The following is a 19,399-nucleotide window of genomic DNA, read 5'->3' as shown; positions in this document are numbered from 1 at the left end:
TACCAGATAGTTAAATTCACTAAGTAAGCGACTATTCAAATAAAATTTAATCTTAAAGTGGGCAAACTTAGTTCGAATTGCTGTAAACAATTTCCTTGACTTTTACATTATTTTTTTGACACAAAGAAACTTAATTATAAAATTTAATATATTTTTGAGTTTTTGATTTACCTTAAATATTAATTTAAGTGCAATAAAAAAGCAATGTAGGTCGAGTAATATTTATAAAGCAAATTAGTATTTTTTTAATCTTATTGGATGAGACAGGTGAAAGATAATTGCTTTGAAAAAATTACATACCTTACTTAGACCTAGTTGGAAAAAGGGACTTTATTTTGGCAGTTGAACTTCTACTTAAATATAATTTTTTTCTTAACCTACTTAGAAAAAACAAAGAAAAAATAACTGCCTGTAAGAATTAGAAAACTAATACATTTCCTTTTAATTGCTCTAAATTGCATTGGGCACCTAATGCACAAAAGTCTTAAAAAATCCAGGAAGAAGTTAAAGTCACAGTTTTATTACCTCCAAACATTTAGGTCATTTTTGATTGTTTGATTGTCTAAACTTTATTCGAAATTTTGTAAACAATTTCTTGTAAATACCTAAAAGAACTTAACCTCAAAATTGTAGACCTTTATAATTTATAACAAGAAGGTTCTTCCTACCTTCTTAACTACCTACTTCAAATGAAATGAACTAACTACTACTCTTAGCTACCTGAAATAAGCCGAATAAATGATTTCAGCTACCTGGAAGAAATTTAAGATATATTAAGTCAGCACTTGATATTTTCTTTGAATATATTTAACTGCCTAGAAAATATGTCTTGAAGTTTTGTAAAAAATTGTAAATAGTTGAAAGCTCTATTAGTATAAAAAAGTATATAAAAAAGTATATTTTAAGTATACATATAAAAAGCGTTTAAATGCCTAGAATCAAGTGAAAGATTACATCTTGCCTTACAAATGTCTTAGGATAACAAACAGAAAATAGAATGGAATTTGTATGGAAAAATGAAATAATTGGAAGCCAAATAGAAAAATTACTTCAAATACCTGGTAATAAATACAAATAATTTACTCAAAAGCTCGGAAGAAGTTTATATATCTGAAAAAAAAAACCCAAATTAGCAAAATTCGGGATATCCCTAGAACACATAAAAAATTACATGAAATATCTGGTAGATATAAATAATGATTATATTTCAGAGAGAAGAAATAATGATTATATCCAGTCTTTTGGTTTTTTTTGTCAGATTGGATTTTATTCGCATTAAATTAAAAAGTGTAAGCCATTGAATTCCCACTTGAAGATCTGAGATCTGATTTAACTATGAAGATCTGAGAATAGCTCAAAACCAAGAAAACACGTATCAGTTCAAAGTTAGAATCGGTGCTAAAATAGGGCGTAAAACTACAACAGATAGTCCGAACATCGGTAATTTTAGACTGCGATGCGCAACGGTGTTTGACTTTATGAACAGAGAACAAATGAACTACATGAACACACCGGAAGTGACCACAAAAAAAAGCAAATCGATAAAGCTGCTTGTCCAACAGGGATTCTCTTCAAAATAGAAGAATATATGTAGCTTAACCAGAAAAGGAAACGCAGAAAACTGGACAGAGACTCCATGGTATACCAATAATTAGACAAACGAATGAAGAAAGCGATTAAAAAAGACTAAAAAAGATCTCTTAACACAAAGATCATACAACAAGACTACATGAATATGAAAGTCCTTCGATCAAAAAGAACAAAAATATAGTCGATCATATACAACATTAAACCAACAAGGACAAGTTGTGACAGAGAGGAAACAAATCAGATCCACTAGCCAGCATTTCTATCAGGACAATTAGCCAATTGGTACGTAAGCTGAACCATATAGACCAGGACTCCGAGGACATCCCTAAAATTAATACTGCAAACCTAAGAATGGGAGTGAAGCAGATCAAAAATGACACTTAAACAGAAATGGTGAAAAATGACGAAACAACTTTTGAGAAAGCACTGACTATCCTTCTGATTAAATGTGTGGAGGAAGGAAAAAGTGCTGATAAGGTAATAATTTTATTCAAAAAAGGCGACTGAATCAATATCAGAAACTGTAGACCGATCAGTATTCTGTCCATTTAGTACAAGGTTCTTACCAAAATCATAACTCAGCAAGTGGAGTATGCAGGGTATAGTAGAGGCTATTGTAGAACTTAAACAGTACGTACTTCTTATTAAAAACTGTACCGAATATTATAATATCACATTACCCTTCGCATTTGTCCACTGCAAAAGAGCTTTCAATTCGATGGAAACCTGGGCGGTGTTGAAGGCAATGGGTAATTTTGTATTGACTGAAGATATATTAACCTCACCAAAGATATCTACAAGGGTACAACAATATATGTCAATACATACGGGAGATTTTTAAGTCATCTATGATTGTGATCATGAGCGTCGCAGAAGGTAGGACTAAAAATGAACCTTGAGAAAATGAAGATCATAGGCTCAAACAATAATAACTACATCAATATCAATATCAATAAATAATATATACAGTGCTTTCTTTTTAAAACGAATTACCCTTAGTAACATCTTTAAAAAAAAACACTTCTGTCAATCACCTCCTTACCTCCAGCTAACCTCAGTTTTATTTGTCAAATAGGAACCCACATCGTGTGATACATCATTGTAAGCAGCATTAACATTTCTATTTAACAGTGTAAAATATTTAATTGCTTGTCTTACCAGCGAATAGTGAGCTAAAATGTCTGGCATTAATGAATATTTTATCAACGTCATACTTAGCTATTCTATAGTATGATGCACCATTTTAAAGGACATACAATCTACCACCCAAGGGTGTATAAATAATATAAGGTTATAGACCTATAAACAGTAAGGGTGTAAAAAGGTGTTTTCATAATAATCAGTTCACAGAATTTATTTTATTAAGTGCTCAAAATGTGTTCATTAACAAGGGTTTGTCCGCCAATATCTCTACATTTGCGAATAATTCGATCCTTTTAATCATTAATATTTTTAGGTGGGGTTTTATAAAATTTGCTTTTTAAATAACCCCAAAGAAAAAAATCTAGGGGTGTTAAGTCTGGCGACCGAGCGGGCCATTCAGTTGCACCACGCCTGCCAATCCACATCCCTGGAAACTGTCAAAGCGTATTGCAGGGAAGCTCCATCTTGTTGAAAATACAATTAGTAATCTTGATAAGCATAATACTAAGGTAGCATTCATTGGGTTAAAGGGACACACAGGATTGTTAAGAAATGAAATGGCAGATAAAGAGGCCAAGGAAGCAATTCAAACAGATCGGATTCTTTCTAAAATACACTTTAGTGATATAATTCAAATTATCTGAAAGAGGTCTTCAGAAACTGAAAATATCTTGCATATTTAGTTATTCAAATGCTTTAATTACATACACTTTAATAAAAACGTCCATTAGCACTTATAAAATGATTTCCAAATGTAACTTTCCACCATATTGTAGCGTTTTATTTTTCTATTCCTTATGTTCACTCATGCTCCATTGACATTTCATTAATCTCATTAATTGCATTAATCATTTCAGTCAACTTCTTTTATTCATATTTCTTTAAATTCACACTGTCAATGACACATTACTACTGTAACGCATCACTCTACTGTACTGGGATCCTAAAATTACGATTTGACACGATTACTCGATATGACTGATTCTAAATAAAATTTTCAGTCGTGAGTGTCTTGCGGATTGCCTATTTTTTAACGATCACCAGACGATATAGCTTCTTCCTTTTTTAATAGGTGCATAATGTGACAGCATCCTTTTTTAAACGTATTTGTTTCATTTATTGTTTACCAATAGTCATACCAGGCATTTTTAGTTATTATATATATTATCTATGATACCAGGTTTTCATTAGTATATCAAGAAGCTTTCTTAAACACAGCAACTAATAGATTTAATTCGACCCTATTTTCCACAACCTTCTGTTAATAATAGAGGCAGAGGAAGTAGAGTTACTATTGAATGGGCAGTTTTAGTATATCAAGATTTTATGCCACAGATTGTTACCAAAGAAGCATTGGATAAGATTTTAAATTTAGAATTAGCGAAACTACTACAAGTCGTTGGATCCATAAAATTACTGAAATTATTGACAATCATAAAAAAATTATAATTAAAACCAAAAGTGGATGAACACAACATGGTTTTTTTGATTTTCCATGAATTCAATCATGATTTTCCAATGGATAGTGGTGGTTTTAAACGAAATTTCTTTATTTTATAGAAATAATATAGGCATATATTTATATTAAAAAAACACGAAGGCGAAAAAAATTAACAAAATAATATAAACAAAATAAAAAAATATATAATAAAACGAGTTTAGCCGACGATTGAAATTTAGAATCACCCTTCTCGCCACGAATGAGTCGCGGACGAATTCGAAGTCGTGATCGTATCGAGATCGAGTCGTGAATTTAGAATCCCAGCCCAGGCTTTCACTAGTATATCAAGAAGCTTACTTAAACACAACTAATATAATACATCTAATTAATATAATACTGAAATTATTGACATGAAATTACTGAAATTATTGACAATCACCTTGCTCACCGATTCTTTAATTTTCCAAATATAAGAGATGAGAGACAAATCAATAAATTAACATTCGCGATCGAATTCGAAGTTCTGATCGTATCGAGATCGAGTCGTGATTTTAGAATCCCAGCGCTGGTTTAATTATCCATGCTTTCTGTTGACGGTCCGTCACTTCTCTGATTGGTCATAATTAATATTTTCTCTCATTGGCTAATATTGACACCTCAGGCGACAGGTGGCGTTATTGATTTAGTCGGTACTGCGTCTATTTTTCGACGACTGGTTCCCGTGTTGCAGGTAGGAGCGCACGTAAGGCCAGTTTTATTTTAAATTTCCGAAGTTTGTGAAGCAGGAAGTGGCCAATATGGTTTATAATTTATGGTCCTTAATCTTGTTCCTTTAGGCAACCGTTTATTTCATAATTCTGGTGCAGGATGCCCAAGATTTTGATGGATAGATAATGAAACCTAGCAAGGGTTTACTTTTCCGTTTTCCTCTTTATTCTTCTTCAATTGTCGATAGCTTCAGGCTTTTGATTTGCCCGGGAAATTGCTAAAGGCGGTGTAGCCGGAGCTAGAGTTAGAGCTAGTATTAGAGATTTCCAGTCCGGATAGCTGAGCTACAAATGGCATACATCTATAACCTTGGTTTTGAAGGCCGTTCATTTCTTGGAGGAATATACAGGCCAGTTTATTCCATTTATTTAAATATTACTAACCATAGATTTGTCTCACTTATTTAAATTTTTATTAATATACCTTTTATTTCAATTTAATGTTACAAATATTTAATCAATGTCATAATTTAATACGTCAATTTCTTATCTATAATATTGATTTTTTTTTCAGTACCCTTTTTGGTAGTTAAGTAGATATAACACGGTTAAGGCTGATATTTCATTTAATTGTTAATTGAAACCTATATACCAAGTCTCTTTCTTAGTTTTCTTTCATTTAAAAAAAAAAGTGGTGCCCTCTTATTTAATAGTTATAATCAGGTTTAGATTCTTTAATAGTCAGTCATAAGTGAACTTTCGAACAATCCCAAGCCGCCAATAATTCTGAGCTACCGTCTGCAAACTCTTGGCAAAATAGTAACACTGTAAAGTTAACGCCGCAATATTTGACATCTTTCTTTAGATTTCTAGTGGGTCCTGAAAATTTTAATAAATATTTACATAAATTAGGATTAAATGACTCATATTATATGTGATTGTGACAACCACTCAACTGTTGATTTGAACCATATTTTGAAAATAAATTTTAATGCAGTGGGGTTTCTGCATAATAAATTGAAAAAGCTTTGCTTACTTCCTATGTGTCATACTTTACTTATGGTGAATGTAATTGCGAACGATGGAATGAAGTTTATTTTTTTTCAAATTGTCCAAAAGAAAAATATAACTTGGAAGTATATGCACTAGTAAATAATTTTAGTTACTTGGAGATCCCTTTGTTTTTTATCTATTGTTTACTTACCTATCCGAGCCTCCCTATGTTTTGTCTGTTAAAAAATGTCTTGCATTGGCTCCAGGCCAAGAAGCGTGTGACCCTGTCTATGATTCCTAGCATTAATTCAAATTCAAATTCAAAATTGTTTATTTTGCCAAAAGTAAAAAAATACAAGTATCATTTAGTTACACATAATATATACAGTTGACAAAAAAGGACCAATTCACGATTACAAAACCGGTAACAGTGACCGCTGAGCGGACGCCTGCGAAAGGACCCTTAACCTAATAAATAGCTACTATAATAAATACAAAAAAAAAATAAAATAAAAAATAGTACATATAAAGTATGCAAAGAAAAATAAATAAAAAACTACTTAATAAAATAATTCCCAAAAAAAAAAAAACAAAAGAAAACAAAAAACAAAAAGACAAATTAAAAATAAGAGTTCTGAAGAGAATGGGAGCGCGCAGAAGGAAAACGAGTCTTGATGACAGTTAGATTTTAGGGATAAGTCAGGGCGTGGCAGAATATTAGAAACAATACGAAATAAAAAATCAAATAAAAAATCTCAACATCGAAATTATTATAATATTGATCTTATTTAAGTACTTAAATTTATTTATGTGACTTTTAAAACTTATAATCTAGTCTGTTCTTCCAATAGGATCTTATTTATTGAATTTTTAAAAAACAAAAATTTTGAATTCTTAAGGACTTGTGTCAAGCTATTCCACATTTTAACAGCAGTGTATGCAAAACTTTTTTCATAGCATGAAGTTCTATGGTGGGGTACAATATAGCTTTGGTCATTGGCGGTACGCTGTAGCCCTAAAGTAGTTCTTGGAAGCGGTTTAAATTTTTCTAAAAGGTAGGGGGGTTTGCCAGTACTTATTACTCTATGTATGAAACAGTAAAAATGTTGTTTTCGTCTGTTGGCCATATTTAAAATTTTAAATTCATTTAGATAGGGCGTTATATGCTCTCTATAAGATATATTATATGATAACCTCATACACCAGTTTTGTATCTTTTGAATGGACCTTTTAGTTACCAATGATAGCGAGTCACCATAGACAACATCACAATAGTCAAACAGGGACAGAACCAGAGAATTACATAAAAAATATTTTTGTTTTTGAGGTAGATACTTTTTAATATAATTAATATTTTTAAGTCTTAAATATGCAGTGGAAAGTTTACTATTTATGTGTTGCTGAAAAGATAGGTCTGTGTCAAAAATAACCCCCAAATTTTTTGCATTTTGAACGACTGGTATAGTATTATTATTTAAAGATACCTGAAATATTTGTTCAATTTGTTCACGAAGTTGTTTATCTTTGTTTATTATAAGAATTTTAGATTTATTTGCGTTTAATTTTAAATTATGGTTCTTTGAATATAAGAATAATTGGTCTAAGTCATTAGTAAATTTTTCTTTAGCTTCTATCACATTACTCTTCACTACAGGTATAGTAAGTTGGGTGTCATCGGCAAATTGATTGAATTTACAAAATTTAACACTCCTGTACATATCTGCTACATAAATGGCAAATAACAGAGGAGAAAGGACGGATCCTTGAGGTACTCCCTTTTTGACAAGTTTGAGATCCGACTTTATTATTGTAGAGTCTTTTTTTGTACTTACGTAACTATACCTAAAGGTTAAAATATTTTGTAACAAATTTAGTGCATCTGTAGAGAATCCATAATACTTTAATTTTGCTAATAACAGTTCAAGATGTACCGTATCGAAAGCTTTACTAAAATCTAAAAGTGTCATGCAAGTACTATTTGGTTGTTCTTGATTTTCTCTTATATCATTGAGGATATTAGTTAGTGCTGATGTTGTGCTAAAATTATTTCTAAAACCAGATTGGCAGGTTGGGACTATATTTTGCTGTTCTATGAATGACTCAATTTGTGAGTAGATATGCTTTTCAAATATTTTTGACATAGCAGAAAGTGTACTAATTGGTCTTATATCTTTAAGGGTTTTTGGATCGTTAGTTTTAGGTAGTGGTAAAATTTTTGCAGTTTTCCAGATTGTTGGATAAGTTGAAGTTAATATGCAAGAATTAATAACATTTACAATAGCATCCGCACAAAAGGGTAGACACAATTTTATATCCCTTATTGATAAAAGGTCCTCGCCAACAGCATTAGATTTTATTTTAGAAATAATTTTAAACAAATTTTCATGGGTAATTAATTTGAATTTTAAATTAATATGAGTAATTAGTTTGTTGTTTTTATAAAAGTCAATGAGATGATTTGGTACTGTATTAGGCTCATTATCTGTTTCTAAAAAAAAATCATGTATATGAGTGGCGTTGTTAAGAGTTTCCGGAATATCTATTTGATTATTTTTAGATGTAAGATGAAGTTTTTTTGCTGTACTCCAAAAAGCCCTTCCATTACTCTTCGCAAAAGTATTAAAAAATGTAATTTTTTCCCTAGCAATTGCATGTTTTGTGAAGTTTCGAAGCTGTCTGTATAACTGTAAGTGTTGATCTAATTTTGTTCTTAAAAATTTTCTGTGGGCATTATCTCTTAATTTTATTAACTTTTTAACATTATCTGTTATCCAGGGTAAGTAACACTTTTCAACAATTTTTTTAGTTTTTAAGGAAGCATGTTCATTTATTATTTGTATTAAAGTGGAATTTAAAATGGAAACTTTTTCATTTACATCGTTAGCCCTATACAATCGATCCCAAGATATTAACTTCCCTTGGTTTATAAATGTGTCAGTGTTAATGCTATTGTAATCTCTAAAAGTAATAGTTTTAAACTTATTATGATTTTTTGGTATCTTGAGAGGAGAATATATTAAATTGTGATCCGTAATACTTTGACAAATAGCCAGGGATCCAGATTTTGTACAATTAATATTTTGACCTGTGATTATAAAATCAATGAGGCTATGTGTCTGATGTGTAAAGTCAAATCTAGTAGGTTCCTGAATGTGCTGAGTATATTGAAATATTTGTAATAACTGCCTAAGCTTGTTGCATTAATATTTCTTGTACTAATCCTTTTTTAGAAATTAGACAGAAAGAGAATGCAATGGCATACTACCTAATAGTATAATTGTTTAAATACTATATTAGCAACCTGTTTTGTTATAAATGAGTTCCTATATTGGAATACGTGGCTAAATGTGCAAAACACAAGGCCAAAAAAATGAAGAAAAAAAATTTTCGATTAGTATCCCAACACCATTTTCATACACTTGGTTTTTCAAAGATTGTACAATTGAAGGATATATTGTATTCTCGAGGAGGTCTTAATTAATGTGTCCAGTTAAATTTTCCAAAAAAATGGCTCAATGATTTCGTTACCATAAATTCCTGCCCATACATTAATTTTTTCCTGGATACTGAGTATAATCCTCTCGAAAAAGGTGTGAATTTTCATTATCGCAGTATTTATTTTTATTATATATTATAACATTTTTAAAAAAATATTTGGTCTTGGACTGGTAAATTGCTTCAACTTGCATTAATTCTTTTAGAGAAATAAATGGAAAATTGTTTATCATTTAAAATAATGTACGACACTATGATACCAAAGTTTAAGTTGATAAAACTTTTTTTATTACCGTACATTTTTGCTTACTATTTACTTATACGTCAACAGGAGATTTTATGCCCTTTAAAATGATGTATCACACATAGGGTAGCCATTTAAAATAAATTGGTTTGAGGTCAATAAAATATCGATTATTCCCAAACATTCTTAGTCACTATTCTCTGGTACGTCAACCGATTTAATTTTTTTTAATGCTGCTTACAATGGTGCTTCCCATTTGACATATTAAAGTGAGATAAGCTGGAGATGAGGAGGTGAACAGAACTTTGTCAAATATAAAATTAAACGCCCTCCTGTATACCTAGACTGAAGTATTTTTTTCAAAGATGTAATTAGAGGTAATTCGTTTTGAAATTAAAGCACTGAATATATCTGGCATACAGCATTAAGATAGCACAGGCAACCAAAAAAAAGAAAAAAATCTGTTTGGTATTAGCAAGACTCACCCTATATTTAAAGTACTTTTAAAGAAATAATAAGGCACTTTGGAAAGGCTCCTATGGAAAAAGAATAAGGTCTTAAAGGCCTGATGATCCTCTTTCCAAACTAAAACGAATTTTAAAAGCAATGTAATTAGTTAGTCGATTGGTGGTATAATTTAGGTTTAGGGTAGTATTTTGTAATAGGATTAGTTACCGGTGTAAAATAATCTATAGAGCGTAAATAAATTCTTATATTCAGCACAGCTATCGAATACCCTTCGCGGCAAGTTTGTTGAGTATATAGACCGCAAAATCTAAGACATCCAAATAGATTATCCGGAATCAGATAGCCTCATCCCCAGTTTGATTAAAATCCGGGCACGTCTACGATTTCAAAAGTGTCCCGGCACCCATTATTCTTGATGCACGGGGTCGCCCCCTCCCGGTTTTATTCTCACGAAAATCCTTAGCATATCTCTCTGCCTCGGTAGTAAACAATGACAGGAGAAAACGTAAACCGGGGGAGAAATTCTATCTCAGTTTAGGATGACCACGGGACATGACATAAATGTCGAGGGCCTTAAAAGGGTCGCCCGTTACGAGAAGTTATGCCTCCCTTTCACGTGGCCTATTCCGCGACACTTTTATTTGGATTTTATTGCCGTCGGGGTAATACCCGTGAACATTTGTAGGCGATTACAATCGCAAAATTAGTAGAAGGGAATTAAAGGGCTTATTCTACTTATGCATTACATGAGCCCTTTTTTTATAGAGTTAACTTCATTAATTCTGAAAACGACCTAATTACTGAAGATGTTTTGTACCTCTTCAATTGAACAAAGTAGGCCACAACCGTGGCAATTTTTAAAAAAATATATTGGTAGATTGATTCAAATCATTCACATTTAAAAATTCATACCAGATAATAGAAGACAGAAAATTGTTAATTTCCCTATAGTTGGGATTTTTATAGCTGCCAAGTTGTCTAGTACTATACAAGACACAGTACACTCATAGCCAAAATGATGAACAGTACTCTGAATAAGTGGATCAGAAACTAAAGTAATGGCTACATTACAGATATTAGAATACTAAATCTAAGAATACATTTCTACTATTGGGTATTTTATTAAGTTGGAAAAGCTTAAGATAGTTGAAAAACTGAGCCACATTAAAAGGTGTATTCCCCATAGGACGTTAAACTGTTCGACCACAGAACATTGGGCAAATATAATTTACCAAACAAATAGTAGTTTACTGCGGAATGCTGCTACTTATATTGATAATAATTTTAAAAAATCAAAGGATTTTGCTTGTTTTGTTTAGAGCTGAATGAAAAATTTTGAAAAATTAAAAAAAATAGCGTAATTTATAAATCATTTACATAACGTAGATAGAGTTCGCAGGTTTAGGAACAAGAAGTCAAACACTTTTTTTCGATGTTTATTTACGTCTTTTTTAAGGCTGTTTACTGTGAAGAAGCTTTTTTGTCAATTGCATATATAATAAGAAAAAGACATGGAAAAGACGTAAGTAAACGTCGAAACGTTGGCACTTTTTAAAAAAAGAAAGTTCTACGCTACTTACTAAAGACGCTACTTTTAGTCAATAGATTCACACAACATTTTTATAATTTAAAATATATATATTTTCATAAGAATGTGGCTATATAGACATAGTAATTAATGTATACACTTTTTCAAACTTCAAATGATAATGTAGAATAAGTTAAAGTAAATAAGAAATATTACATGTATATAAGTATGGTTGGTAAATATTTAATAAATTACAAAAAAAGACTTCTAAAAATCTAAAAGGTATATAAAAGGCAAACGATAAACATAATATTTAAAAAAAAATCTTTATTTTCATCTGCCTTAGTAAATGTGACAAATCTATACCAAATTATATCGTCATATAGTGATAAAAAATAGTTTTTGATTTACCTAATGACAAAATAGCAAGTTAAATATCCATCAAGTTGGTAAAAAAGCAGCAAATAAAAAAATAGATATATAAAATAATTGATATATATTAATTACATATTTTTGCATTTGGAATTCCGTAAAAAATTCGGGACCTGTCAAAATAAAGTCTTATACTTATTGACTATTCACAAAATAATTACGTTAAGCGGGAATGTTGCAAGAACACTTTATTGCAACGTGAATTATTAATTACGTTACATTCCACATAATTAAAATTTATTTTATCAAATGCTGAAAGTATACTTTAATTTATATCATTTGATAATTTAAGGCATAATCCAAATGGATACGACACATCTATTTTTATTTAGTCTTAAAAATTAATCTGGTTTAAATCGTTGTTAATATTGAAAATATTTCTTCAAATATAAATAAAAAATTATTGAATTTGTATGTCAAAAAATTCAGATATTTAATATCAATTAACTGAATGTAAAGCCTAAATGTTTTTCTTTGTATTGAAAAAATAATCCTACATAAATATTGACTTATTTACTAATTTTTCTGTGATTTTCTATTAATCTGTAATTTAAATTTATATGATAAAAGTCAAATAAAATACTTTTTTCGAAATTTAGGTAAGTACTTAGTCCCTTTAAGAAAATTTTATTGAATGTGGAACTAACTGATAATTTTTTGTAATTTAGTGCATAACTTAAATGGACACGATTAACATACTTTAATTAATTTTAATTTTTTTTTTCTCATTCAATCTCATTCAATGTTGATCTTCAAAATGTTTCTGTCAAATTAGGTAAAAGATTAACTTCCATTCATTATTCTTTTTTAATCTGTTTGTTAAATGAAATGTAATAATAGCCAAATAATATTTTTGGCATATTTATATATTTTTTTTTTAATTAGATTTTTGATTAAAGTTCAGATACGCAATAACAGCTTACTTAATATGAATACTAAGAAATAGTATTGTTTAAATAAAAAATTCTACATAAATATTGGTTTATTGACTAATTTCCATCACTTTTTATTAATTAATATTTTTAATTTGTATGCTATAACTTCAAAAAATTTAAAATGTTAATTTAGTGCCACACTTTGCAACAGATACAACTTACACAATTTAAATAGGCTTTAGATTGTTCGTTCAAATCCAACAATTCGTTTATTGTCCATTATTTAATTTATATATTAAGCTTAAAAATGAGATTAAACATTGAACAATTGATGTGTACTATTGAACATCATCCTGAACATAAAAAATCATTAATCGACACTATAACATTCAAACTTAAGAAGCACTAATGCAAACAAATAATTTTATTATATCATTCTCAGTGAAATAATAATAATGATGATGGTAGTGAAGATGCATATAATTTTGTAACATTTGTAGATAAAAACCATGAATTTAAAATAAATAAGTAAATAATTGTGATGACATCTTAAATTGAATATATATTGCTCATTTATTTTCTGAACTCTCTGTTTAATCAAACCCAAATATTCGTTTTTAGTAAACCTTGTAATAAAAGGGAGGAAATTTATTGAATTTCAAGCTTAAAAATTTATAATTAATTGCCCACAATGCATAACTTAAATGAATACGATTTACATGAACAAACTGAATTGTAAAGCTTTATTTGTGATTAATTACTAAAGTGCCCTTTAAAAAGAAATTACTAATAAAAGTTTGTGGTACCTTACAAGAAGCTTGAAAAAGTGTTATTAAATTTTCTGGAAATTTCAAACCTACTAAAACGATCTGCCAAGTAGTTTTAAAAAAAGGCAATAGCTTTATTAGATAAATCAAAATACTTTAACTTTGCCACCAACACACTGTATTTAACAGTACCAAAGGCCTTACTTAAGTTGAGGAGAGCTATGCAGATACAACTTTTTTCATCCTCATTTAAACGTATAACTCTAAGTATTTTGATCAGACTTGTGTCTATGATATTAGCAGTTTATAGTTTAATTATATATTTTATCTGTTCTAAATACTTGGATCTATTGTTGTATTTTGTGTAATGCTATTTTTTCTCTTTGCTTTGTTAATAACATTTTTTGTGTTGTAAGACAATAAAACAATATTTGACTTTGATTAACTAGCTTCGAATAAACAAAATCAAATTGAGGTTGATTTTCATAAAATGACTTCAAATGCCTGGAAGACATGCAGAATTTTTCATTATATCAATGACTGCATAAAATAAAATTAACACTGACTCGTAATTAAAAAACCTTTACGAAACCCTGATTGGCATTCCTGAATATTATTCTGACTTTCGGCAAATAAAATTAATTGATTAAAAATGTTTTTTTTTTCCATTATTTTTATACATAGGGTAAAATGCTAATTGATCTTAAGTCATTGAATTAAGTCGGTATTGCGATTTTTTCAATAGGCTTAAAAATGGCTTTTTTAATGTTGAAAAGTAAGTTTTATTAAGAATGAAAGGATTTAGTTAATTTAATGATGCATACACAATTTTATATTCCTTATAGATATCCCATCCACACCAATGACACTGGATTATGTGCTATAAGTTAAGAGTGTAAATTGCAAGTAAACTGTAAGTTTCAGCAGTATATCCACCATTTTGGTAATAGTCAATTATTGCCCGTGAAAAGATATCAGAAGATTTAGAATGCATTAAAAAAATCATAAAGATCTTAGCTTTCTTAATAATTTATTGTTACTATAAAAGGAGCATAAGTCCTTTTTTATTAAAAATTAGTTTTAATTGGTGCAAATCAATTCATATATTCAAGGACCTTTTTAATAAACAATATCAGTTTCTTTTAATTTTTAAATGTTTGCCCATATTTGAACTTCCTTCCTTAGGATTTGGACTTTATAACGATTCGTTTTATGATTTAAAAAATATATAAAATTATTTTAAATTAAAAGAACTCAAGTAAACAAAGTAGAGACAAAGAAACAACACAAAGTCTCGGCCTCAAAATATTTTTATGTCCCGAAGGTTACATGTTTCGCTTAAAATAAAACATCATCAGACCTTATAAACCAGTAGTATCTCTTACGAGATGAACTGCTTTGTACATGTACATGTACAGTTGAAGCCCTTGGCATGAAAAGGATGCAAGCCACAAAATCCTTATACCCGACTTTTTTATTTGAAATTACTCGGAAATAGCCACATACAGCATATTTTTATGATCGGTCAATAGCTACAGCGCTACTGTGCTAAAGTGTCGTTTTCACAAAATCTGCTGTGTGATGAAAATTTTTGGTTTAAGGTTACAAGCCGCCATCATGAGTAGCCCATGTGCCGGATGTTCTCGAGGGTTTAAAGAGTTTTCAAGTAATTGTAGTGAAAAAAATAGCGGTGGATGGAATTCTGATGATAGTGTAAAAGACAGAGACTACGTAGAGAGTGAAAATGAATCCAGTGCATCATCTTGTGAAGAGTAACAGGTATGTATTTGAGGTTATGTGGCTTAAACCCTTTTACTGAAAATTTTAGTTGTTATTTTGAAACTTATTTGGCTTATTTTGTAGCATGTATTTTTGCCAATATTTTTGTGTATTTTCTTAAAATATCTGTAATCATGTTTATGGCAATTCCCTTACGGGAGTATGACATTTTTCACAGGTATAATATTATTTTTTTTGACATAACTTTATTTGTTATCATCATCCCAATATGTTTGTCAGAGTACTAAAATAACCATATATAGCGAATTTTTTATTTACAGAAATCCAGAAAAAAACGCCGTGCTGAGCTTCCTACCCCTGAAAAAAGGAACAAAACTAGATGGCGAAAAAGAAAACGTCGAAGGATCTGAATTAAGAAAAATACGTCGAAATCTTGGTTCGGCTTATTTAAATAAAAAAGGCAAAAATATTGAAGCCAGAGTCTTAGGTCCACCATGTGGTTGCAACAAAAACTGTAGGATGTTGCTTCAAGGTACAGAAAATAAAATTTTTGACGATTTTTGGAATATTTGCGATTATGACAAGCAAAACGACTATTTATTTCATAACATAAAGCAGTTTTCAAAAAAAACATTCATACCCCAAGAAAACAAAGAGAGCTATCTCTTCTCGGAAGTTTAGTTTCCACTATTTTGTGAGAGTCAATGGCTTTGATGTAAAAATATGTAAAAAAAAAATTATTTCCATTCATGGTCTGACATCTCAGAAGCGATTACAGCTTCTGCACAAACAAATGCTTGAAGGCCTAACTACATCTAAACCAGATCAACGAGGAAAGTTTCTAGTGCGTCATAATAAAATACCGGAGGAGGCCTGCCAGTCAGCTCGAGACCATATTAATATTATTCCAAAATACACAAGCCATTACAGTAGGAAAAAAAATCCTCATAAAACTTACATTAATCATGACCTCAATATATCTTTTTTATACTATGATTATTATAAGCCTTGGTGTGTTGACAAAAATATAATACCTATAAGTCAGGATAAATACAGAAGGATATTTTGTTCTGAGTTTAATATAGGATTTAAGCTACCAAGAAGCGATACCTGCAAGATATGCGATGAACTAGATGTAAACCTTAAGAATTCTAAAGAAGATGAAGAATCTCTAAAGAAGTTAAAGACAGAAAAGGATTTGCATTTAAGGCGCGGAAGCAATGCAAAATACTTTAAAGGATTAAATAAAAATGGCTGCTTTAAAGGATACATACGTATTATCATTTGACCTTCAGCAAGCACTTCCTGTACCCTCTTTAACAACTGGTCCTGCTTTTTACTTAAGGAAGGCATGGGTATATAATCTTGGAGTCCATGACTGACTGAATGATAAGGGCTATATGTACATGTGGTCTGAGAATACTGGTAAAAGAGGTAGCGATGAGATTTCCAGTATTCTCTTTAAACATTTCAAAGAACAAGAACACCTCCCCAAAAACCTTATTGTATATACAGATAATTGTGGAGGTCAAAATAAAAACTGGGTCTTCATGAGCTTGTGGAAGCAGTTGGTTATAGAAGGTGTATTTGAATCCATAGAGCATAGATTCTTAGTAGTGGGGCATACTCATCTTCCGTCCGATAGGGACTTTGCTATGATAGTGAAATATAAAAAGAAGATAAAGGCAGTATATGAACCAGCAGATTGGTATGAGGCAGTAAGTAAGTGTAAGAGAACCAATCCGTTTAAAGTTACTGTAATGAAGAGAGAAGAGTTCTTTTCATTCAAATCTTTAGAAGGAAATATTACTAAAAAAAAGCTTACCGATGAAAAAGAAAAAGTTGCCTTTAGCAAAATTTGTATCTTTAGGTTTGACAGCGTAATTCCCAACCTTTTAAAGATAAAACATTACTTAAATGAAAATCTTAAAAATGTAAATATTGGAAAAAAAGGTATTAGAAGGTAATGTTTAACAGAATGTTTAAAACAAAAATACAAGGAGCCAATAAAAATAAACCCCAAAAAACTTGATAATTTATCGCTTTTGCTACCGTATATACCTGAAGTAAGCCATCATTTTCTTTTGGATATTGGCGCAAAAAAACTGATTAGTCAAGAAGGGGCATTACCGATGGATATAGAGCATTTGGATGAAGACTACCCATTAAGTGATGACAATTAATTTATTTTTCATTTAACTTTTATTTTTTTCAGTTTACCTTAATTTTTTCATGTAAAAGGATACAAGCCACATTTTTTTGCAAATTAAATTACAAAAAAGTAAATCTAGTGATTTTTTTTTTAAATCTTTTTATTGGTATAAGACTAGATAAGGTGTTTTATCTTTTACAACCGAATTCAAATAAAAAGAATTTAATTTTGATTTTGTGGATTAAACATGATTTTCCAGAGGCGATTTCTCAAAACCTACTGCATGTGGCATACATCGTTTGCATGCCAAGGCCTTCGGTTTATGTACTTTATTTTATTTTATGATGATGCTTTATTTTAAGCGAAACATGTAACCTTTGGGACATAAAAATATTTAAAGGCCGAGATTTAATGTTGTTATTTTGTCACAAATTATTTTAAGCCTATTTGTATAAGTTGAAGGAAAAAAAACTCTAATATCTCCTACGACTTAATAAAAAAAAAAATTCAATTATGTGATAACAATTCTTATTTATTATTAAATGTACATAAAAAATAAAAAAAACTGGAACTTATGAATGAGGCCATGAAAAAAAAATAATTAATTTTTCGGGTACCTAATACCACTTGAAAGAAGAAAATAAATTGAATATAAAGCTTATATTTAATATTATTTTAAGTCCCTACAATGCATAATTTAAATGGTTACGATTTACATAATTTAAATAAACTAAGGCTTTATTCATGATTAGTTAATAAAATATTGAAATCCTTCAATTTCAAATGCATCCAATTCATCAGTTATATCGTTAATTGAATAATAGGAATTGAATATTATTTAATCAACGGTTATATTCTTCTTTATGGTCGAGGATTCCATCCCATATAGTAACAACGAGAGAACGTAGCATCCCAGTATTCTGACTCTACGTGGTAAGTTAAGATCGCTACTGCATAACATATTTCTCATTTTGTTAAAATATGGTTCTGGCTTGTCGAATTCTTGATTTATATTCCTTAGTGTGCTCATAACCGAAGTTAATCACTGTTCCTAAGTATTTATATGTACTGTCTTTTTCTACTAGTTGAACCATAGGTTTCCCTATTGCTAAAGTGATTTTGTAATGTTGACAAATTTGGTCTTGTTGATATTTATATTATATTAACTTGCTCCACCTAGTTCTGTAAATCTGCTATTATTTTGGCAATAATGGCATTTGATGTTTGCATAACGGATATTGTAACATGTAGTCCATTAGCGTTTACCCCCATTGTTGTTTCCTCTAGTGCTCTCTGAATGATTTCTTTCGAACTAAGATTAAATAATAGCTGCAATAGTACACATCTATACCTTACAGTACGTTCTATTTTAAGAGTTCATTATCCACTTTGATATTAGTCACCTTTTATGCATAACTTAAATGGATAAGATTTACATAGTTTAACTGCACTGCAAAGCTTTATTTGTCATTAAATATTACAATGTCCAGGTACTCAATGCCCTTTATCGAAAGTTCTTTAAATATGTAAATACAGTTGAATCATTCCTGGTAATTTTTCCAATAAAATATTCATCTACATCTACCCCTATTTAAAATTTCAAATTCATATTGCGAATTTGTGTATTTAACACCGCAAAAAAAAAACACACACACAGAAAGATTTACGACCTCGCACTAAAAAATTAATGGCACGTAAACAACGTTTCGCAGTAGCCATTGTTTAACACTTGGTTTCCCATTCAACTTCCGGGCTCCATCATATAAACCGAAATATCCAGTTTAATGCTCTGCAGCCCCCCTTCAGTTTATTACTTCTAGTTGA

The 19,399-nt window shown here is 30.1% G+C and overlaps 1 protein-coding gene across 4 annotated transcripts in view; it reads right to left on the bottom strand.

Moving 5' to 3' along the window:
- Nucleotides 1-19,399, bottom strand: part of LOC126750284 (titin) — a 1,176,889-nt gene that overhangs the window by 112,712 nt on the left and 1,044,778 nt on the right. The window lies entirely within an intron of this gene.

Source organism: Anthonomus grandis, chromosome 2 (genome assembly GCF_022605725.1).
Source record: "Anthonomus grandis grandis chromosome 2, icAntGran1.3, whole genome shotgun sequence".
In the NCBI taxonomy this organism is placed as follows: domain Eukaryota; kingdom Metazoa; phylum Arthropoda; class Insecta; order Coleoptera; family Curculionidae; genus Anthonomus; species Anthonomus grandis.
This window is presented reverse-complemented; position numbering and strand designations above follow the sequence as displayed.